Source organism: Cotesia typhae, unplaced genomic scaffold (genome assembly GCF_013202065.1).
Source record: "Cotesia typhae breed Kobodo isofemale line unplaced genomic scaffold, CoteBio_Ctyphae contig_23, whole genome shotgun sequence".
NCBI lineage: Eukaryota > Metazoa > Arthropoda > Insecta > Hymenoptera > Braconidae > Cotesia > Cotesia typhae.
The window spans coordinates 1,198,448-1,223,061 of record NW_027423729.1 but is presented as its reverse complement, the minus strand read 5'-3'; the positions used below and the strand labels follow the sequence as shown (position 1 = coordinate 1,223,061).

The following is a 24,614-nucleotide window of genomic DNA, read 5'->3' as shown; positions in this document are numbered from 1 at the left end:
AGGGATGGGTATATAATCATGCGCAGAACTAGTGACTCTGCAACCAGGAAAGGAAGGTTATAAGAGCTAACATGGTATCATTTTAGCAGTTTCGGCCTAGCAGCCCGTAGTGACGCGGTTCTGTCCTTATTCTCTTCCTTCCAAAGCACATAAGTATCTAGTACACATACATCTAAACATTAAGATACATAGAGGTGGTTTTTGTACATAGTCTGATCTACATCAGGCTGTTGCGCTCTCGTGTCATCCCCAGAAATTGGCTGACACCTCTCACTCATTACTATGGTAAGTACTGCAGTAGTACTAGCGGCAGCGGCACATCACAGCCCCCCCCCCCCGCACCGATAGTCAATGGCACACGTTCGATCGTCCTCGCACTGTTAGGAGCTTGCGGTTCTATCCACCACCACCACCCTTCTTCTCATTCTCATCCCCACCCCCCTCTCTTTCTCTCTCCCTCCCTCCCACTTCAACTTTAGCTTCCACTTGCACTTCCTCTTCTTGTACCGGTACTAATACTACTTGAGAATTTTGACTATGTATAACTCCTTTCTCCTTTACTTTGTGCTACCGTACGTCCTGAATCCTGACTAGGATATTAAAAGGAAAGAGGGTGGTGGTGCACATTTGCAAGTTCTACTGGCTTTGCACCCTGGTTACCAGTTATGTACTTTCGACGTTAAATCTTATATTAGTAGTTCTACTATATTTGTATGTTCAACTATTATTATTATTATTATTATTATTATTATTATTATTATTATTATTATTATTATTATTATTATTATTATTATTATTATTATTATTATTATTATTATTATTATTATTATTATTATTATTATTATTATTATTATTATTATTATTATTATTATTATTATTATTTCTTACTTATAATTCTATGGCTTATTTACTGCTCAATGTTGTTCACCCGAATGAACTAGACTCTCTCTGACTGATTAATGTTTACTTCGTGCGATAACCTCTAACGTCATTTCGTAGTCTCAGCGTTGTTCACTACGGTAATTACTTGCCAAATATATTAGCCATTAAATTACCCAAATAATTTATTTACTTGATCTATTTATGGACGTTTATATATCTACGTCAAATAACAGGTGCGTTTTTTATCATTAATTTTTTATTTCGACATTTCATTTACGTTATGAAATTCTCGGGGATGTAAAGTGAATTTTTGCTCATAATTTTGACAATAACAATAAATATACTTTTTTTTTTATTTTTACTATAAAAAAAAAAGCTAAATTTGTTAATTTTGTCTGAAATATAATTTCAATTAGTATTATAGTTTTATATGTGGGACGCGATATATCTAATTAAATTGAAACGATGAACTTTTTAAGTCGAGACAAATAAAAATTTATTACAGTAAACAAGCAAATACTATTTGTAAATTTATGTTTAACTTTTAAATGAAAATTTATTTAGCAAACATCATTGTCTCTAGTGTTTGAACGATTGTTATGTCAATGTTTTATTTTTCAAAGATCAATAATATTGTTTTGATATCACCTTATTTTATATAACGACCAAGTTTCTAAGCTGAAAATATTTATAAAATATTAAAGTTCGCAGTTTACTGAACAGTGAATATCAGAATAAAATTCTTCAAGTTTTTCTTTTATTTTAATTTCAAGTTTTTTCGCTCCACAAAATCCAGCGTTTAGCCATACTTTCTTCGCGAAACCTACTTTTAAACTACAAAAATAAAAAAAAAATGTTTTCTTAAAACTATTAAGAAAACATTGAAGCATGCATTGATGTTTAATGATTTTTCCACCACAATAATAAAATAATAAACAAACTATTCGTTGCGTAATTTATTTAAATGACGTCGAAAAATTTATTTAGCTAATAGTCGATGTAAGAGTTGACATTTGACTGTAATCTAATACCATTAATGTCAATCCTTAATATTCTACCATGGGTAGATCAAATCCTCTTAGATCGGCTTACGTTGATCAGCTTACTATTGGCAATGTGACGCACTGTAGAACGCATTCTATCTCATATCTAGTTGCTACTCTTACTCCAGTCATTTCCCAGAATAATAATGACTGTAATAATAGACATACGTCTTCTTACTTTCTACATATTTTTTTTTTACATTTTTAGTTTTATTTCAACTCTTTCGTCTCAAGACTTACTCTGGCAGATGACTCTCAAAGACACTCGCACTTTTCAGTAGCAAGCCTCTCGTGACTCTTTAGTTCGTTCCCTTGCGTTCGATAACATTTTCTACTTTATACCTTTACAACTATCAAGAGTCTCTCGATATTTCTTTCTTTTTTATACATCATACATTTCATCCATTTATATTTATTATTATTATTATTACTGTTGATTATTGTTATTATCATCGAGTTGATTATTGATTTTCAAAAACTCGATGGTAAAAAAAATTCAATTTCAATTTAAACAAACAGAAAGTTAATCGATTGAACAATGAACGCTGGGAAATAATTAATAAATTAAAATTATAGGATTGTGCATTAATCATGTGTAATGAATTATCAATTAATTTTTTTTATAATTATCTTTAAGCGTATTTAATGATAAATTTGTTTCATACAATGTTGTAAATTCAAATTTAATATTCAACTCTTGAATCGTCATTAATTTATTATTGACACTGATCATTGCTTCATAAATTGATTAAAATGAATTATAATTATTCCATTATTTAAAAGGGAAAGAAAGAACGCGTAATTATTCCATTTTTTTCATTCAAACCAACTAAAAATTAAAATTCAATTCACTCGCCAGTTATTGTTTAAATTATGAAAAAAAATAAAATCCAAAATTTTAATTACAAGTTCAATGAAAATCACGAGTTTAATTATTTTTTGATAAATTTGACGTGTAATCAGTGAATATAAATCAGTTAATTACGTAGACTAATTACGTCAAAATTGTTACAAGCTTTATGCGTTGGTCAGAGCTTACGAACTCATTTGAAAAAATTCAATACACAGTTCGAATTTATTTATAATTTAACAAACTAAATTTTTCATAACCTTTTGCAAATGAATTTTTTTCTATTCTTGATTTAATTAAAAATTTGTTCATTTTTTTTTTTTTTAATTACGCTTCATTTATTTTTACTTGCACAATGAACCCTTTTAAAAATTTCTAATATGAACAAAAAAGCTTTTTAATTTTACATGAAATTTTTTCTTGCTCTCAATTTATCGTGATAATCTTTTTTTGTCATATTTAAAAGACGTAAAATAATGAATATCTTTTTTATTCAAGAGAGAATTTTCAACTTTGAATTAATTAAGAAAAAAATTAAAATAATAAAAAATTTTCAAATAAAACCAGTGATCAAATCTTCTACTAATCAGTATTGTTTGTTATTTTAATTAATTAAGATTTTTATTAAATAAAAAAAAGGGTTTTGGTTACTATTGACACTATTAGTTACTTTTCTCTCCGACATTTTGTGTTACAGAATTAATTTAAGGAAAAAAAAGTAAAATATTACGAGAAAACACGCCAGTCTTTTCCTCTAGGACAAATCGATTAGTTTCCACCAGCTAATTAGCATTGATAGGAAATTATCTTGCTTCAATAGATTGAGCAAACATTACAACTCAAATTTCACTTTCCAACAAGATCAAATCGGATCTCTCCCTTAAAAACAATCCTCTGATATTTTCTATAAGCCTCCGCAGCTAAAATTCCCCAATAATTCCCGATAATCCCGATTTATTCTACTTATGGTTACTCGGAAGATAACACAAATAACATCTGATAAGTGTAGGTACATAAAAAATATATTCTTCTTTTCCACTGCTGGTTAAAGCTAATTTTTAACTGTCAAGCTAAGAATCATTAACGACTTCTGTGGGGATAGTGTTTTTGTGAACTCGACGTCAGGCAGACTCTCCGAGGCTGATAAGCTTTTCGCTTTGTGAAAAATTTTACCCAGCTATCACTAGTGTCGAGTACGGGGTTCGAACCCACGCCTTGCCAATGATTAAGCTCGAGAAGTTAAAGTCTTACGCTTAAGCCCACTGGGCCATCAACCCGGCTCAAAATGAAGAATTATTCTTTTAGCTCGCAACCCCTGTACTTTAAAATAACTGAAAATATTGATATTCGTCTCCTTTCAAAATATCAGGATATATTGAGCCATATCAGTTAATTTTTTTTAATGAAAAAATTCGTTGATATTCATATTCAGAACTCACTCGAAAATATTTTAAGTACTTAACTTTGAAAGTAGAAAGTCGTTAAGATCTTGAGCGTCCTCTAAAAATTTTTTCATCGAACTAATTTTTTAAGAGACATTTTAAAACATAATAAACTAAAATACTTTCATAGAAAACGTAAAAAAAAATTAATTATATTTGTCTATCTATAAATTTTACAAAATTACATATTTATAAATGTATTTATATGCAGCAAATCTTTCTTTAATAACTCTCAGAGAATGTAGATACGTATGGCTGAAACGCAGCTATCCATATTAAACATTTATCCTTTGGGAAATATCGAATGGAATGTGAGTTGAGCGCAAATATTGCCACGTCTATCCGATTATTTGAAGTACTTTATATTTTTATGTAAATGTTTATATTTATTAATCTGTTAAATACTTTAAAGATTAACATACAATATTTAATTTTTATTCTCGTATTTTATTGGACGGTTTGTACAGATCTGAGTACCAAAATGTTATTTTATTTATCGGGTGTTTTTTTATAGAGTGAAATTGAATTCACTCAATAACGGGGTAACATTTTGTACGTTTAATCGGTTTTCAATTACGTGAATTGGAAAATAACAATTAATTAAAGAGCATTATTATAGTTGGATGTAAATAAAAAAAAATATACCGCAAGGGTTGAAATGTTTATTTGCCGGACGATGTATAACTACTTCAATACGGGTAATCACGTACGACACAATCAAATATTTGCTTACCAGCGTACTTGTTGGTAAATTAAATCGCGCTATTATTTTGAATTCTATGCGAAGTAATGGAAATTCGATGGATATGCGATATTCCATAAAAAATTCAATTTTTACTATCAAATTATACGTTTGTTTGTTTTTTTATGAATTTAAAAAAAAAAAAATTTGAAATTTGTAAAATTTGTGAGTGAGCAAAAGTGCAAATTACAAAGTAGAATACTAAAATTGAAATTAATGATAAAGTTACAACTTTTAGAGTTTGCTGAAAATAAGTAGAGATGAGGAAGAGAAGCAAAGGAAAAGAAAAAATAAAATAAAATAAGAAAGATGAGTTTGGTATGTCTCATGCACGCTCGTGTACTTATTGTATATATATTAATAGACGAAAGCTCCTAAGCATTCTCTATGTACCGAGAAGTAAGCAGTTTATACAATAGAGAGCAGAGAAAGAGAGAATAATAGACGAGAAACCCGTTATATACATAAATCATAAACATAATCCTTGAAAATATATTTATAAATATATAGTGTGTACTTTGTATAATTTTCCCTCAGTGAAAAAGATTAATTAATAAACGATAAGTCAAGTTTATTTATAGCTTTGTGTAATTTAGCTTCCGTGAGAAAAGTATTAAATAAAAAAGTTCGAAGAATAAAATAAAAAATAAGTGCCATAAATTGGCTCTTTGCTCACTCTCGGTCTTAACGTTACTTCCTTTTTTGTACTTTTCTACTCTAATTCGAAGAAACTTGGACAGTGATACAAGGATAGAGGTAGAGGGTAGAGGATTAACCGGGGTGGAAGTTGAAAGAACTATAAGGGTAGGGATATATCCCTATAGTTAACAAGCAAAGTTTCGAAATGGTAGACGCGGATGGGGTATTGAGTTCGTCTGCTCGTATAACCACCGAGATTGAACGTTGAATTGCACTTCTATAAACTAACTTTCTATTTATTTATTTACTTTTTTTTTTAATTTTCATTTTCGCAAATCTACTGACGAATAATCTTTAAAGTATCGGTTTATTTTGTGTATATTTGGATTTTAAGATTAAGAATTTTAATACTACTTAAGTTTATAGCTTTTTATATTTAGTTTATTTTAAAAGAAGAGTAGGATATTATAAATATTATAGACTTTTTTAATAAAAGCAAGATAGAGTTGGAATTGTCGCTTGAAGACTAATTTAATCGGAAAATTATGCAATTATATTTTCTCGACAATTTAAATGATTCTATTTTTTTCATCTCTATAAATTTGTAAGTATGAGTTCTATAAGTGTGCAATTGAAGTTAAATATTTTCATTTCAATGAAAATGATGCATAATTTAAAGAAATCTTCTTGGTTGAAGTAATTGCAATAAAATTAGAATATTTTTTCTTTATTTAAAAAAAGTATGGACAATTGTGTTCTCAATTAAAAATTGAAAATTGTGCTAAAAAACTTCAAACTTAACTTTAAAATAAAAACCAAAAAATCTATAAAATAATCAAAGAACTCTGTCTTGAAATAAATTTGAAATTTTTAAAGTATTCAAAAAATTTAACAGTTTTTTAACTTTTTAACATTCCAAAAAAATTAATCTAATATGCGGAAAGTTTACACTTTTTAAAATTCATGGAGTGAATGCAGAGTGGATGATTTTCAATTGATTTACTTTCTTCGGGAGTTTAATTCACTTCAAGACAGATTTAATTTATTTTATTAATGGAATTCACTCGATGAAGTGAATGTTTTTTTTTTTTTTATTGAATAATAATAAAAAAAATTGTTGTTACTTGTTTTGAATTCATAAAATACTTAGGTAGAGATTTTCAAATTTATAAATAATTTTAAAAAAATTTTTAAGTAGATTTCAAATAGATTTTTACAGTATATAATTATTTTTAAATTAAACAAACTTAATTTAAATCTCTATCTAAACAGACTTTAAGTCAGAAATATTTTGTTAATTTAGAATCTTAATTAAAGCAAACACACACAAAATAATTGGATGAAATTTATAGCTCTTATTTACCTGTAAAATTAATGATGCACTTAAACTAATGCAGATGAGAAAGACCAAAATATTTTCATTAAACCAGAAGATGGAATTCTTGATGCATTAATCACTAAGGATTTTCGCCATATAATACTTTCTACAACCTCGTGTGATAGCTCATAGACTCTAAAGTCATCCAAAACAATTTACAACCCGTTTTACTATATATATATATATATATATATATATATATATATATATATATATATATATATATATATATATATATATCAACGAGTAAAATTCCTTTGCTAACATTTAAACTTGATAATCTGCCGTCTGCAAATTCTATATATCTACGCCACTAAAGAAGACACATCCGTTACCACGCAGATATTCATTTTTTATCCTCAACATTTTCTTTAATTAAGAAAAATAAATATTAAACATAATTAAATGAGAGAAGATTTGAGAAAAAATGAGTAAAACTCGTTCTTATCAAATAATAATCTCATATTTAGCTCTATATCTCTTCATATGTAGTTACACTACACGCGCATACACACTTATAGCTGCGTATTGTACAGTAGAGAATGTAAATGAACACGCAGACATTTCAGGAGGCGTCGAAGCATACACGTGAAAAATATTCTCTTGTCGACGAAATTCATTAAATAAAAATAGTGAGAGTTAAAATTGTCATTTTTTTTTTTTTTTTAACTTTATTGTTTTTTTAATCTCCAAGCAGACGTAGGGGATTTTAATTTTGCATCAGGTAAAATAGACATTGGATGATGAAAATGTAATAAAAGAAGGTAACGAAATGTCAAAGGAAATAAGAGAATTTATAATGAAAATGTTAAAGGGAAGAGATCGAAAAACAACCTTCCCAAATTCAACTCTATTGTAACACATTACATCCGAATAATTTAAGTTTTTCATTCACTCAAAGAACGAAACGCTTACTAGACAACTTATTGGATTACTTTGTACAAGTCTTTGACTTTGACCTCTGCTTAATATATATATATATATATATATATATATATATATATATATATATATATATATATTTGTCTATTGGTTATTATAAGACCATTTTATCTTATATAAAGTATTATTTGAGGACATATGGCTATTTTGAAGACAGTCCTCATAATTCTTTTCATATTTTGTATACTTCGAGGACTGTCTTCAAAGTATACACCGTCAATATAAAGGTTTAATTAAGGACAGCATTACTGATAGGTGTAAACCGGGACAGTGTCCCCATAATATTTAATCACCAAAAGTATGATTTAAGGACAGACGTTGATTAGTCGAAGGTATTAAATACAAGGTAAAAACACGTAATGATTCTTAAAAGTTGTTACGATTAATTTATTTTGTTCGTCATTTATAAAGTATGTTTGGTTATAATGATTGTTCATGACATTTTTTTAAGTTTTGTCGACTGATTACAGCAAATTGTAAACACGGTCAATATTAGAATTGACAACAAACAAATAAAATTTATTGGCCACGTTTTGAATCGATTACGAAGATTAAATATCAACGATTCAAAAAAATTTTTGTTCATTTGATTAATTTAAAAAACGATCGTGTTTATTAATTTCATAAATTGATATAAAAATAAATGCTATTATTATTAGAAATTAATCATTTTAAAATGTGTGTAGTAATTTCCACAAAATCGATGACAAATAATTATTAAAAAACTATTAAGCTGAAAGGAAAAATTACAAATATTTATATCGGTTTGTTCTTCTAACAGATCGTATGAGAACTTTGAGAGATATTTTCTTATCTACATAAGTTACACAAAATTTCCCTCATCTATACTTGGAGAGTGTATTTTATTAGACATGAAGTAAAAACAAAAATTTCTTTCAAAGTTTTCATACAAACCGTTACAAGTACAAACCAATATCCTCATAATGACTGTACCATAGAAAAAAATATCTCCATAGTTGTCTGATCTCCTCATTGTACACAAGCGATGAAACATACGGTAATCTGTACATTTTATCGTTTGTATACTATGAGAACATCAGACAACTATGGAGACATTTTCATTCTATGGAACAGTCATTATGAGGACATTGGTATACAAGCGGTGAAATATACTGTAATCTGTAAATTTTACTGTTTGTATACTATGAGGACATTAGAAAACTATGGAGACATTTTCATTCTATGGAACAGTCATTATGAGGACATTGGTTTATACTTGCAACGTTTGGTATGGGGTTTCTGCCAGACATTTGTTTTTTTCTTTACCCATTTTCGGAAAAATATACAAAAATGAGGAAAATAACATAAAACCCGCGAATAGTACTTTATCACTTGTTTAAAATTAAATTGAATTTTAAAAAAAAAAATATGAACTTGGTTGAAAAAAAAAAAAATTTCGTTAATTAAAAAAATCATTTTGAAGAATTTCATTGTCTTGATTGAAGTAGATAAATTTTTTAACTTGGAAATGTTTTGTAACTCAAGTCAATTTTAGTTGAATTAAGAATTTTTGTCTTCATTCAAATCAATAAACTCTTTAGAATTGTTATCTGAATTCAATAATTTTTCGCTTGAGGCAATTAAACATTCTTTTGTATGTAATATGATTTTTGTCGCTTAAGGAATAATTTATTTTCCCTGATACATTCATGATTGATGTGAAGTATTAGGTATGCATACATTTTCTTAACTTTCTTAGATTATCTCTCATTTTTATAAAAAAGACAAAAAAAAAATAGTAACTTATGTTTAAAACCATCGATTTTATGAATTATATGAGAAGTAATTGCTATAAATATGTACGTAGAAATTGAAAAAATCAGAATACAAGCATTTTCAAAGTAGTGACCATACAAATGTCCTCAAAGTATAGACTATATTAATACGTTCAGTAAATTAAACTAATGTCCTCATAATGACTGTTCCATAAAATGAAAATGTCTCCACAGTTGTCTGATGTCCTCATAGTATATAACCGGTGAAATATACGGTAATTTGTAAATTTTACTGTTTGTATACTATGAGGACATCCGACAACTATGGAGACATTTTCATTCTATGGAACAGTCGTTATGAGGACATTGGTATACAAGCGGTGAAATATACGGTAATCTGTAAATTTTACTGTTTGTATACTATGAGGACATTAGAAAACTATGGAGACATTTTCATTCTATGGAACAGTCATTATGAAGACATTGGTTTGTACTTACAACGTTTGGTATGAGGTCTCTGCCAGACATTTGTTTTTTTTTTACCCATTTTCGGAAAAATATACAATATATAAAATATACATTCCTTTAATTAAAAAAATTATTTTGAAGAATTTCATTGTCTTGATTGAAGTAGACAAATTTTTGAATTTGGAAATGTTTTGTGACTCAAGTAAATTTTAGTTGAATCCAAAATTTTCTGTTTTCATTTAAATTAATAAATTCTTCAAGATTATTATCTTAATTCAATGATTTGATGTAATTCAATTATTTTTCGTTTGAATCAATTAAATATTCTTTTGTATGTAATATAATTCGATTGACGTTTAAAGCATAATTTATTTCCTTGAAACATTTATGAGTGCTTTGAAGTATTAGATAACCAGACATACATTGTTCTTAGATATCTTAGATTATCTCTCATTTTTATAAAAAAGAAAAAAAATAGTAACTTGTGTTTAAAACTACCAATTTTATAAATTATATGAGCAATAATTACTCTAAATATGTACAGAAAATTGAAAAAATCAGAGCATTAGCATTTTCAAAACAGTCACCAGACAAATGTCCTTAAAATATAGACTATATTGATATGTTCAGTATAGCTGTCCCCATAGTAGTCGATACTTGAACAAAGTTATAGGTCCTCGAAACATCTATTACATAACTGGTCTCATATCATACAGTCGATAAAAAATTGTGTGAAAAGTTAAAAAAAAAATTATAGTTCACAGAAATATTAATGTAATTTAATCTATATTGATGTTTTCCACTATTTAAACAGGTTTCTATCTACTGTCCCCAAAACATCCAATAGACAAACATATATATATATATATATATATATATATATATATATATATATATATATATATTTATATTTATATTTATATTATATATAAAAAGCTCACGAAGTAATCTGGAAAATGTCTCGTTGATTTCGTCTGCACTCTACAAAAAAAAATTATCAGCGTCGTATCCTTGAGAAAAAGTACTTTGAAGTTACAAAATATACATAGATATATATCTACATGAATGAAGATATACTTACAATATATATATATATATATATATATATATATATATATATATATATATATATATATATATATATATATATATATATATATATATATATATGCAAAACGGAGAAATGGTGCAAAGAATTACGTCAATAAATTCTATATCGAGAACATGCTACCTACATCTTTTTCAATAGAACTTCTATACGCCCAAAATAAAATCCAAATAAATTGAAAAAAATTGTAGCTGATAAAAAGAGTATGTATATTCTACATCGTAGGTATTGTTACATTCTTATTACATTTTCATAGTATGAACTTATATGTGGATGTAAATTTTCTAGTTTGGTATTTCTACAAAAAATCCTTCCACCCTTACACCCGCTTTCTGTCTTTTATAAATACGGTGAATCGAATAAATGGAAAAAGAGCTCACTTGTTACATAAGCAAAGATATTTATTAAAAAATATTTTTTTAATAAAAAATATTCATTAAATTTAAAAAAAAAATTTTTTTTGTGTTAGTTCTTTATATTATTTTCAATATTTTTTGTTTAAAAAAATTTAATTACATTTTACTGACTTTAGCGATAAAAATTTTTCTAGTAAAATTTTTTTTTGATATCGCTAAAAAGAAAAAATTAATTTTATTCATGAATAATCAATAAATATGATAATAATAATATAAAATAAATATGAAAAAATCAAGTTGACAATTCAGAAACTTTTTCCAAAATTTTAAAGTTGACTTCTATAAAGTTCGACATTTTAATTCAATAAAAATGCCGTTATATCTCGGGAGCATTCGGCCACGTGTCGTTTCTCCTTGCGGTATCGCAGTGATATTGCGCTTTCGCGTTATATATAAACATAAAAAATCTACAGCAGCGACAGCAGCAGCAGCAGCAGCAGCAGCAGCAGCAGCAGCGAGCTCTTTTGCTTGAACATCGATTTTTTATACGAATGCCACCACCTTAAATCCTATCTTAACTAAACTCGTGTATCAGAGTTTATACCGTCAGCTTAACTTTTATAGCTTTCTACATAATAGCTATCTAAAATATCCACGGAGTAATGGAGAAAACAAAACACTGTGCAATGTAAATGGGTTTGTATTAACTATGCACTGTATAGCAAATACAGCATTACGCTTTAGAACCAAACCAATCAAGTACGAATGCACCCCATGTTTTCAATGTTTCGTTAGGATTTGCTAAAACGTGACAAGAATTGTAAAACTAACAGAATAGCGCTCGCTATAACAACACAACTCTACCCGCTATATAAACTTTGTGTAGTAACAATGTTACTAACGTTTTTTTTTTTTTTTTTATCATGGTAATGTTCGCAAAGATAATAGTCACGAAACTAGATACATTTTAAGACCGCTATACAGGCTAGATTCAAGATAATACATATTTAATGCACTCACATGATATCTGTGTTAATTACTTCTAATTTAAGATCTTTTTTTCCCGGGAAATAAAATCGTTGTTAAGTTATATACGCTGATGGATTAATAATATATTAAATGAGTTTATTTTCAACTATCATCGCAAATGATAGCGCTGTTAATTACTTAGTACAATATTTAAATAAATGATGGTAGCAGTCAAAGTGAACCAGAAGAAAAGAGAAAAAAAAGCTCATCCGCTTTTATTTGATTTTTTTGATACCTCGACTTTTTTTTAGTCGTAAAATAAATATCTGACATCAATATAAACTGCTGATATGAAAAGAAAAATTTGGGTAAAACTTAAAGCATCAAAACTACGCCATAAATCATTTTAATTATTTTTTTTTCTACTGTTTGTCGTGCTTTAATCGTGAATTTATTTATCTAAAAAATTTTTATGGAGTATTTATTGGAAGAAAAGTCTTAGGCAGGCAAATAATAAATTTTTTGTGTCGTTATAAATAAATAAATAAATGAATAAATTATTTGGAAGTGATAAGCAATATTAATTAAGTTTATTTAGCGTTAATTTTAGCAGTTAATATGATACCAAAATGAAATGTCTACGTGAAGTATCACAATTTCATTGTTCGCACGCTAAATTAATGTTAAAATGATTCAGTTACTACAGCTTATTATTACGTGACGTTTCATAATAATTTATGACTTCTTCAGGTTTATAATTTTCTACTAACATCGTCATAACTAAAGTTTCATGATGAAAATAATTTTACTGTTTATTTCTGGCTAAATACTGATGGGATTATTAGATATCTGAAGCGTAAATTAATGCACAACAATAACTGTAAAAGTGCTAATTTCAACAATTTTTTGCAGCAGCAATATTTTATTCGTTGCGGTAGTTTTGGGTATACGTGCACAAATGTTTATCTTGTACTTTAATACTTTTTTTTTTAACTTTCATGCAGCGTGTGGTGCATTCCTGGATCAATGGCTACAACCGTTTTTTATGGCCGTTCGTATCTTGCTGATACCAGTCTCGGAAATTATACCAATTCATTCATGTCTCATGTCAGGAAAAGTTTTTAAACTGTACATTAATTACTGCAGATCTGTTTGTATTAAAAACATTATGCACGAGGCACAATAATTTGCTGGTATTTATATTGAGTAATCATAATATGATGGATATAGAGTAAATATTTATTTGATATAATTTAACCTGGTTTTCAATATTAATTAACATTTACAAACGATGTTAGCTGATTGATATTTAATTAAAAAAAAAGCAATTTAACTATTGGTGAAAAATCATTGATTTGAAGCGGCAATTTTACATTTAAAGCAGGTTTTTTATACATAAAAATGTAAATAACTTTAAAACTAATATCGGTAAAGTGGACTTTTTTATATGAACATCAAAGTTGTAAATACGTTTGAACGCTGATGTTCTATAAAAAGTTGCAAAACAAAAAAAAAAAAAGTTTTATTGAGTGTTGAAAAATTTTAAAAGCGATACGTCGAATTCATATTTTCTCATTTTTTAATAATATAAATACTTGATTGAATAAAATTGCTGTTACTTTTTACTGATCTTCTTTTTTCCACAATATTCAACTTTTTAATTTTTAAATTATGAACTTTTGTATTATTGAGATGAAAAAAAATATTTAAATCTTTTTAACGCGTTTCTTATCACTTCACTGCTCTTTGAAGCTACGAATGTTTTTCTATGATCAGATATCATTAAAGTAATATTATAAAGATACCAATCAAATTTAAAAAGATTTCAAATTTATAAAATAGTTTTTTTTTAATCGTGAAGCTTTACGATCAAAACTATTAAATTTCACCTTTAGTAATATAATATTTTACTGACTTCCAATATGAGTCCGTCTAAGATCGATTCTATTATTATGTAGTGGAAAATTTTCGAGTTTCAATATTAAATATAATAGAATTATTATCACTTGGTAAAAATAATGATGAAAAATCATTTTAATCGAAAAATAATTCCTAAAAAATCTATTTTATTTTTTTACCTTCCATTATACTAACAGTACAATTTTATTATCTCATAACTTCTCCAAGCTTGAAGTAATGGATATTTTTTAAAAACGATACACTTTGTAGAAATAAACTATTGTGCGCATAATAATAAAAATATAAAAGGGAATTTATTTTTTCTACAAAGTACTAACAAAGTCATAAACTTGGCTATTTTCAATTAAACTCCAGGACATAAAACCTTGGAGTTTAATATTGTTAGCGTTTTATACGTAACAGTCCTTGAGTAATTAATTACAATCACTTTGTAAGGAATAATAAAAAATTAGCCTTTTTAAATAATAAAAATACTAAAAAATTTGCTTTTAAATATTAGTTATGTCGCGAGAAGTGAGCCCATGAGTAAAAAGAAAATCTTATATTTAAACCTTGCGACCGGAAGGAAGGAAGGAACAGTACTATGTACTTCTGAGAACGAATAACTGAAAATAATGAAACATCAAAGCAAAAGTACTGCATTGAAGTATTCTCCGTATATATTATCGAGCTGCATTCTATTAGTGCATTCAGTTGAGTAGCTCGCGAGAATGCGGAAAGTACCACTCGTTCGGTTCAGTTTTGGCGATCATCCTGTCGATGGTATTTCTCATGTGAAATACTCTATGCCTCTCCAAAGCTATTCAGTCAACCAACTTCTTGTAGTGCGCTACTAGATTAAATAACTGTCAAAACGTTTAAATAACAGTAAAATTCTCTGTATTTATCGTTCAAGAGACATATTGTATTCGGAGTGATAAAAAAATTTGAGAAATCCAAAACTGCAAGATTTACAATGTTCTTTTGATTTTTTGTAACCATGGACAGGACTTTCAGGTGGTTATAATAATTTAATAATTTATTTGTTTTAAAAAATTTCAAATATTTAAAAAAAAAAATTAAATATTCAACTTTTAGCTTATTTTATTTCTAATCGGATTCAATTGGATTTCTCATACATCAAGGCAGAACAAATGATAATTCTAAACCGTGTACTAACCTAAGCCCTATTCAATTTGAGTGACACGAATTAAATTATAGAACATAATTGAGATAAAAATTATGATTAAATCAAAAACGAAAAATAAAGTTAGGATCAAGATAAAAATTTATGCTAATTCATTTCTTAAGTAGAACAAAAAAATTTAATTTAATATCATGGATTTAACCGATAAAGAAAAATATTTTATCTGAATTAAGATTTTAATTTTTATCAATTTTTATTTTTTTTTTAAATATCAATGAAGTATTTTTAAAAATGAGCATCACAATAAACAAGACTATTTGATTCTCTATAACAAAACAGATTCTAGGTAATCATAAAGTGTTGAATTAAAGAGACCAAGAAACAAATAAAAAGATATAGAATTTTTATCAGAATATACAGAGGGTGAGATGTAGTTGAGTGATTGCTTCTCATTTCTCATCCGTTGACAAAGCTTTCATCATCGACCTTTCGATCTCCCCATCCTTACATTTTATCTCTCACAATCGTTCATCTACTGTATAGATTTTACAGCATGAATTCGGGCATGAGATTTTTTCTCTTCTTTTTTATCTCTCTTTTTTTTTTGTCCACATAGAACGGTGAAAATAAACGATAAGTGTCGAAAGCAAGTGGTTTATTCTTTCCTGTATAGTCTTTCAATATTTTATGAGTTATATCTTTCTTTACATTCATATTCACGAGGTAACAACTCGACACAGAATATTAATTTCAACTGTTGGTTATTTTTTTAGCTTACCATCTTCTCAATTTTATTTTATTATATTGTTATTATTAATATAAAGAATTTTTATATTTCTTTGTAAAGAATTTATTAAAGTTATTCTTTTATCAGAAAAAAAAATCTCCTTTCATCTATATTTAATCCTGAGAAGAATAATGATGTTTATATTGAATAGAGAAGAAAAAAATAGTTAGAGTATGACTCCGAGTTATAATTAAATTTATTTCATCTGTATTATTAAGAGATTATTATTCAAAATTTTAATAAAAAAATTTAGTTTTACTAAAAAAATTTTTTAGCCTGAAAAATTTTTTTATGAAAAAAAATCACAAACTAGTAAATGTAAGTCCGCGTCATTTTAGTAGTCCCTCAATTCTAACTTAAACAGATGTTAATGTAATTTTTCTACGTAAGCTGGTTAGTCCTTGATTCAACAACGAACCCGGTGTTAACAATGTAAGCTCCGTTCTTGCAACGTACTTATGCATGTAAATGAATGAATCTTAAAACTGACGGTCAACCCCTGCATAACCTACTTTATTTTCCTAAACCAATCAAACGACAGAGTTTTCTCGTCTGGGGATTCTAAAGGGCTTGCAATCACAAATCGGAGTTCCTTGTTATTACTTTTTCGACTTACATTACAAGCAGCACTTTGCTAATAAACCTCTAAGCCATTTCATGCAACAATATTCAGATAATTAACGTATTCATGTATCCAATTTATTCAACAACAAGTAGTGACAGGTGTTTCATATTATGTATGCTATTGATAATATAATAACGTTTATGTATTATGAGTGGATATTTACAGTGATTGAATTTATCCATGATTTAGGATGATTTTATTACAATTACGCGGTATCGATATTTCACATCATAAAAACAATAATAAAAATACCATTATATTTTGGTACCAAGTTAAAAGTCCAAAAATCGTTATTTGCAATTCAATACGGAGATCCAATTCTTTTACATTCGATCTGCTTTTTTTTTTTTTTTTTTTTTTTTTTTTTTTTTTATTTTAAACCAATGTTACATCAATACTTTATTTCATTCTTCATTAGTTTGATAAGAGGATCATTCAGTCTTTTTTTAGATTTATAAGCTCAGTGTGCCTTTTAATTCCGGTTAGGTTGAATAGGGATCCTACTTGATTAAGATCTGAAGTGAACGAGGCTCAAAATTTCACTCGAAAAGAGTTACTCTAAATTAGTCTTATTAAATTTAAGCTGTTATTCTTCGTGATAAAAATAAATATCTAGATAATTTTAATCTCTCGAATAAAATTTTTCTAATGATCTAAACATTACCTTTTATTTCCTACACATTTTACTTTGCTTTTAAGATAATAAAAATGACTTATTTTGTAATTCTTTTCATAAAAAAATTAGCTATTCAAGCACAAGAAAAATGAAGTAATTTATCGTTAATTACTGTCAATAAATTTTTTCTATTTTATCAAATGTGAATATTTGAAAATTGTTATTTATTAAAAATGATAAAATTAAAAAAACTCTTTCGCAACAGTAAAAAAAATCACGATGGCTTCATAAAACCAAGCAAGTATCTTAATTAATGATATTAGAAAGAAAAGGATAAGAGCTTTATGTTAATTTTAATTACGGTTCTATAAAATTATATTTTATAAAAATGAAATTACTAACTGGCATCTATATAATCATAGAGACTGTCTATGACAAAGATTTAGTTATGAAGAAAAAAAGCTTTTTGGATGAGATAAAAGCCTTTTAACATGAGATAAATTTGAAACAACATATACAAATAATAATTTGAAGAGTCACAAAAAAAAAAACCTAAACGAGAAGTTGAGAGGCGGAAACGAGTTGCACACAGAAAATAGAGAGTAATGGTTTGTACTTTAGTACGTGCGACCGAGAGCCTGAGGCTAGCAAAAAGCTAGCAAAGTGCCTGAGCGTTCACAGTTTTCAGCAAAAGTCCTACATTTATGGTGTGGGTGTGTATGCCTCAAAAGTATAGAGTACATACCGCTATAAAATATATCTATATATCTCTATATAACCCGATGGTGGTTTAAAATCTCCAATGGAAGACCCTTATCATGATCTCTAAAGTTAGTTCTACCGCTGGCTCTGTCGCACAACTTCTCTATAACCGCACTAAATTCAAATATATATTTTCCTGGAGGCGTTATACTCTAACCACATTATTTCTTCTTGTGTTTACAGCAAAACATTTATTAATTTGTACCCTTATTACTGCTTTCAACAATGCAAATAAGTTAAAGTTACATCAAGAGAGTGATGAAAACTGCATATCGATTTAAATAATCACTAAATAAAAATAAATTTAACCACATTTAATTTTTTCAAACATTTTCAGAGTATTAAAAAAAAAAAAATATATAAATTCGCGTAAAATATGTCACATGCATTTTTATAAAACTGAGGTAAAATGTATCCGGAAGTTATTTGAAAGAAAAATCTGTCAGAATGTCTTATATTCTGAGAAAATTTTAAAGCTATACATTGAAAAAAAATTTACTTCAATCTAGAAAAAAATTTTGAAGAGTTTCATTTTTTTCAATCAAATAAAATTTATTAAAAGCAATAAAAATTCTTAGTTAAAGGCTTAGTTGAGGCTTCAAGAAATTTCGGTTTTTTTGATTGAAAAATTTTTTCTAACACCCACAACTTTTAAACTTATCGAATGATTCAGTTAATTTTCGAATTTATCCGAGATTTTGAACTATAGTTATTTTTCAAAGTAAATGGATAAGATATAAATCCTATTTTAGCAAAGTTTTATGTAAATTTCGAAATGAGAAGCTTTACAACAAGCGGATTTCTGTAGAACTTGTAAAGTAACAAAAAGAAAAAATTTTGAATGAATGAATGAATGAATAAAATAATTCCGCGTAAAACATTTTTTGATGTAAGGAAAAAACATGACATCAACAGATGTCGGAATGAGATTATTCGGTGTGATATTGAGAAGTTGGAGTTGGAAAGAAAAAAAAAGCTTAAATGAGAGAATGTTGAAGAACGGTAATGAAAAAAATGAAAAAAATGTAAATGAATAAAGATAGTTGAGGGTTGGAACTCTGTTAATACATATGTATTTATATAGATATATATATATATATATATATATATATATATATATATATATATATATATATATATATATATATATATATATGGAGAAGAACTTGAAGCAAATGGAAGTAAAGAAATAGCGAAACGTAATTATCGACCACAAAGGAAGTCGTCGGTTAGAGGGTAGTGCTTTCTTTGATATAGATAAAAAATAGTATATAATAGGAGACGCAAAGGTAAATGGTATGTATTATGAGAATCACCATGTGATTTTACGATGGAATAATGAAGGTAAAGGGAAGTCATAACACCGTTTAATTACATACAGAAGCGCCTTTGTTAGAGTATATTACAATACACACCTACCAGCCCAATGCGGTGTCGTGGCAATCAATAATATCTGAAAGTCAGCTGTATAGACGTACATGTTCAATGTCTCGATGCATGGTTTTAAAATGCTATGAAATGTAAATGCGAGGGTAGTACACATTTATTGATGTTTATAGTCTATTACGGTAATCATTATTATTATTATAAATGACTTTGAAAGAAATATTTAAGCTTTATTTATTTTTATTTAATTAATTTGTTTTTCGTAAATTTGAATGTTTTTAAATGATAGTAAAATTAGCAGAAATCTCAAAATTTTTTAATGTATTTTTAAATTATTTAATGTATTTATTTAAAAATCCTTTAAAATGATTAAACTTCTGTTAATTTTAGTATCATACTTTTAATCAATACAGTTTTTATTATAATTTATAATATATTAATTGAAATTGAATTTAAATTTGACTCTAGAACGAAGTCAAAGAAACTAAATTAGTTTGACAGATATCAAAAATTTAAATTTCACTAAAATAAATTATAATTGATTTTATCATGAAAGTTAGACACATGAAAAGTAAAATAAAAAAAAAAGACGGATGATTGACTAAATTAATTAGTCATTTATTTTAGTTAATATAATAAAGCAAACCAAGCGCAATTTAAAGTTGTTGAATAATAAATAGTGACAGTGATGAATAGCCGGCTGTAAATATATAAACATGTCAGGATAATTTGGTAATACAAGAGTAAAAAGAATAAATGGAAATAAGACAATAAGTTATCGAATGATATCTCCTTGTTCAAAGTTACATCGCGTGATAAAAAAATAAGGATGCAGGGATTTATGACTGGTAAAATCAATGTTTCAAAAAACTTGAGATTTTAGTCGGTGAGTTAGTCACGCGAGCATATAAGCTTTACTGCTTTATACATCATATTATAAGGATACAATTAGATACAATATCGTATAAAACTTTTAGTAATTTTTTTTTTTTTTTTCCGTAAAAAAACAGCTTTATCGTACAATCAATCTTCTATTATTAGGAAGTAAATACACCTAGGTTGCTTTTTATTTGATTATTTAGTGTCTATTTACTTACAGTACTTTATCTGTTAGTTTTACTTGAACCAGTTTTTCGATTACTTATTTCATTATAGTAACTGATACGACAATCACTTCAGGTAATTTAATTAAAGTTTTATAATTTTATTAATTAGCAAAAAAAAAAAAATATTATTTCATAAACTTTTTAATAGTGTCACGGTCTGCGAGTGTTGGAAAAACTTTAACGAAGCTAGTTGTTGGAATACTTGGTTAAGAAATGTCACTTGATTGGTTAATTAGAAGACTGGCCATAAATAATCCTTTTTTTTTTTTTTTTTTTTTTTTAAAAAGCAGAGATTAATTTTTTTACAAAAGTTAACGATTGTATTTCGAATAATAATAGACTTTCGTCTGACCGAGTGGCTTATATCCTTAGTCAGCAGAATAATCGTGCACGTACGACCCCCATTTTCAGATCAATTTTCCCTTGAGTCACAATGGTAACCCCCGACGATGAGTCTCGGTCACATGCACACTGCAGATAGATCTAACTGTTGGCAAGCGATAGCGTGATGTATTTTATTCAGGGTCACCTACATTTTACGTGTCTTTGTCTGCATTATAATATATGTAATGCATTATATAGATTATTATTTACGATTATTCATTTATCCTAGATTCTCCGGTACTATCGTTCCATTTCTATCGTGTTTGTCCCCTGGCCTTTTTTAAATATTCCATTTCGTGTAGAAGCTGAATCTCAAGGGTGAGAACATTAACAAAGTATATGTCTGAACCAATACCGATCAAATTAAATTGAAATATTTATGGGCCATCTAATAGAACATTTAAGTGACACAGATTCTGCACGTGCGCTTTCAGAGTCCCTCAATACCGCAGGGCGGCGGTTTTCGCATTGACCTCTTACCAAAGCTGTTTAATTATTTTTTTTTTTATATAAGTCTCTTGAGACAACCGCTAATTTATTAATTAACTTTATTATCGCTTTTATATCAAATGATTTCGTTTAAAAAACATAAAAAATTGGTAAATCTAATTTTGATCATTAATAATTTTTTAAAGTAGATTAAAGCAAAAATTTCATTTCAAAACAATCAAATTCAACAATTTTTAATTGGCAAAAAATCATAAAAAGTTTTTAAAGAGATAAAAATGATAAATTCTTCATTCAATAAAAAAATTAATGCGCCTCTTTAAAGTATAGAATTAAAAAAATGCCGAGATCGATTTTTAAATTTTTAAAGAAAAGCTTCTCATTCAAGACATAAAAAAAGCTCAATACAAACTTAAAGGGAATTTGGTAAACAGTTTATATTCTCAATTGATACGTCTCAAGGACACGAAGGACTCGGAAACGATTTCGGATGTTGAAAAGTAGTTATGGCACCTATAGTCTTGTCTCGTCTGGTCTCAAGTCTTCGAGTCTGAGTCTAGAAGTCTAGCAGTCTTGTTATTATACTGCTTAAACGAGATCGGGATGTGTGGTCGGGGGTTGTATCTAGTTGTAGTAATCCTTGCACGAACACGACGGTCGTCAGCACCACGTGATTACTGCACGTGACGTTGACCGTACCCAAGTCAATTGCCGCGGTATAAAAACCGGTACTTACTACATGCTACTACTAACAACATATACATATATGTATAATAATAATGATAATAATAATAAGAAGAAGAATAATAATAGTAGTGCACGGTTTTGAGCGGTTGCTGTGCCAGATGTACTAGATGGTGGGGCGTTACACATGACGGTGCATCAGTACCCACTACCCATACACCGCCACCCAGATCGTGGTGGTTCTTATTCAGTAGTGAGCGCGGTTCGCGTCGCTTCATCTCACAAAATACCCTTTACTTATACTACTTATATTCGAGACTTTATTGTTATTGCGAGCTTACACAGGCATTTCTACATGTACACTTTTATTTTATTTTTTTACTCGTGTTTTAATAAATAAAAAAATCTTTTGTGGTTTAAAATTAATTAATTAATTAAAAAAAAATTTTTTTTTTAATTATTGTAATAGAATTTTTGTGAAAAAAAAATTATTAGTTAAATAAATAATTAATTAAGTTAATCAAAGAGACAATTAAAAATAAAACCAAGGGTTTGCAAATGTGTAAAATATAAAATAAACTACTTGTAAATTTTATATGTAATAAACAGTTACGATTATGACTTATTAAAGTTCTATCAGTGTGTTATTTATGTTTTTAAATTTCGCGACAAAGTGACACCTGTGTTTAGTCATTTGGAGAATTGTTTACAGTGTCGTCCAAATGTCGCTTCAAATCGACGTTGCTATAAATGTTAAAAAATAAAATAAAAATGAGAGTGAAAAACAAAAAATACATGAGCATGAAAACTAAAGAGAAATAAGAGTAAAATAGAATATAGGACAATAGTGCATAACATTGTGCGATAACGGTATAAATAATTGTTTATGAAAACCCTAAAATGTTATTTTGAGTGAGTTACTCGTTTTATAAAATCACTTATTTTAGGGTAGTTGAAATGTTTAATTAAAAAAAACACAACATTGTTACACGCGTATGTTTTTTATAAAATAAAAGCGGTTAAATTGAAATAATTTTTAGCGATGGCTGATTTTAATGATGAAAAGTTAATTAGTTATTATCGTGAGTTCATTAGTTATTGTTGTAATACAATAAACGGGATACTATTGTTTCGAGTTTTGATAAATTATTTTTAATTAATTAAATTGGTCATCAATTCATAGCAAATTATTCGTCTATAATTTACCAGCGTTTATCTTTTATGAATTATGGTAATTAATAGCACCGGATTGTGAGGATATTAATAATTTCCTGTGAGATACATTTAATGCTAATTTATATTTGATGATACTTTAATTAACTGGGTTGGATTAATTTATAAAGTCATTGAGAATATAGTTATTAGTGTTTGTATATTTATTAAATAGACACTCCGATAATCGCTGTTGATACTAATATCATTTCGTGGCGTAGATATATGTATAAATTCATATCAAGGTAAATGCTTGATAATCTTTTGAAATTTGCAGAGGAATTTCAGTGGATACAAAGTTAATTTCTGATTCTCTTTACAAACTGAGCAATAAAATTTCATGTTTCAGGAATGTTAAGAATTTTAAAATAACCGACTCGATATTAAATTATGGATGGATTAAATTTTTCACGTCTATTATCGACTTTGTGAAAAAAAAATTTCATTTAAAATATTTTTTTTTCTATCACGATTCAATGATAAATTCACAAAAAAAAGCGTCGAGTTTTTTTACCGGTTGTATCGTAAAAGTAACATCGTAAAATATTAAATTTCATCGGCTTTTTTTTTTTTTTTTTTTTTTTTAAGAAATATTTTTGTTTATTCGCAATAAAAATATTTAATGTCAATTTCACATATGTTTTTTACGTAAAAGAAAACTTTTCTAAAAATAAAATTGTGTAAAAAAATTTATGTAATATAAGTTGGAATTTTTTTAATCAAATAAAATAAAAATAAAAAAAGTTTGTTTATAATTAAAGGAAACTCGATAGTTGAAAAAAATGAATTGAAACAATTACGCGTTGGCGTTGAGTGGAATAGAAAATTACAAAGTTGAATTTAAAAAGTCGTCGAAACAAATTGAGCAGACGACTTGCTACGAATTCATTAAAATTAAATTAGTTTAATTAAAGTTAATCAAGTAGCTCTTTGTATATAGTTAAAATCAATAATAGTATTTTATTTTATTTAATTATTATAAAATAAGAGATAGAGAGAGAGAG

General features: G+C 27.3%; 2 protein-coding genes across 4 annotated transcripts in view; one reads left to right on the top strand and one right to left on the bottom strand.

The window, feature by feature from the left end:
• Window positions 1-24,614, bottom strand: part of Alg10 (alpha-1,2-glucosyltransferase Alg10) — a 73,072-nt gene that overhangs the window by 32,858 nt on the left and 15,600 nt on the right. The window lies entirely within an intron of this gene.
• Window positions 187-24,614, top strand: part of Glcat-p (Glucuronyltransferase P) — a 36,741-nt gene continuing 12,313 nt past the window's right edge. Inside the window, exon 1 of one of the 2 annotated variants that reach the window (XM_074239338.1) lies at window positions 187-285. The gene's annotated coding sequence lies outside the window, so the exon portion shown is untranslated. Of the gene's footprint in view, window positions 286-23,037; window positions 23,311-24,614 lie in introns of those variants that run through there. The other variant, XM_074239336.1, reaches the window with a different exon arrangement.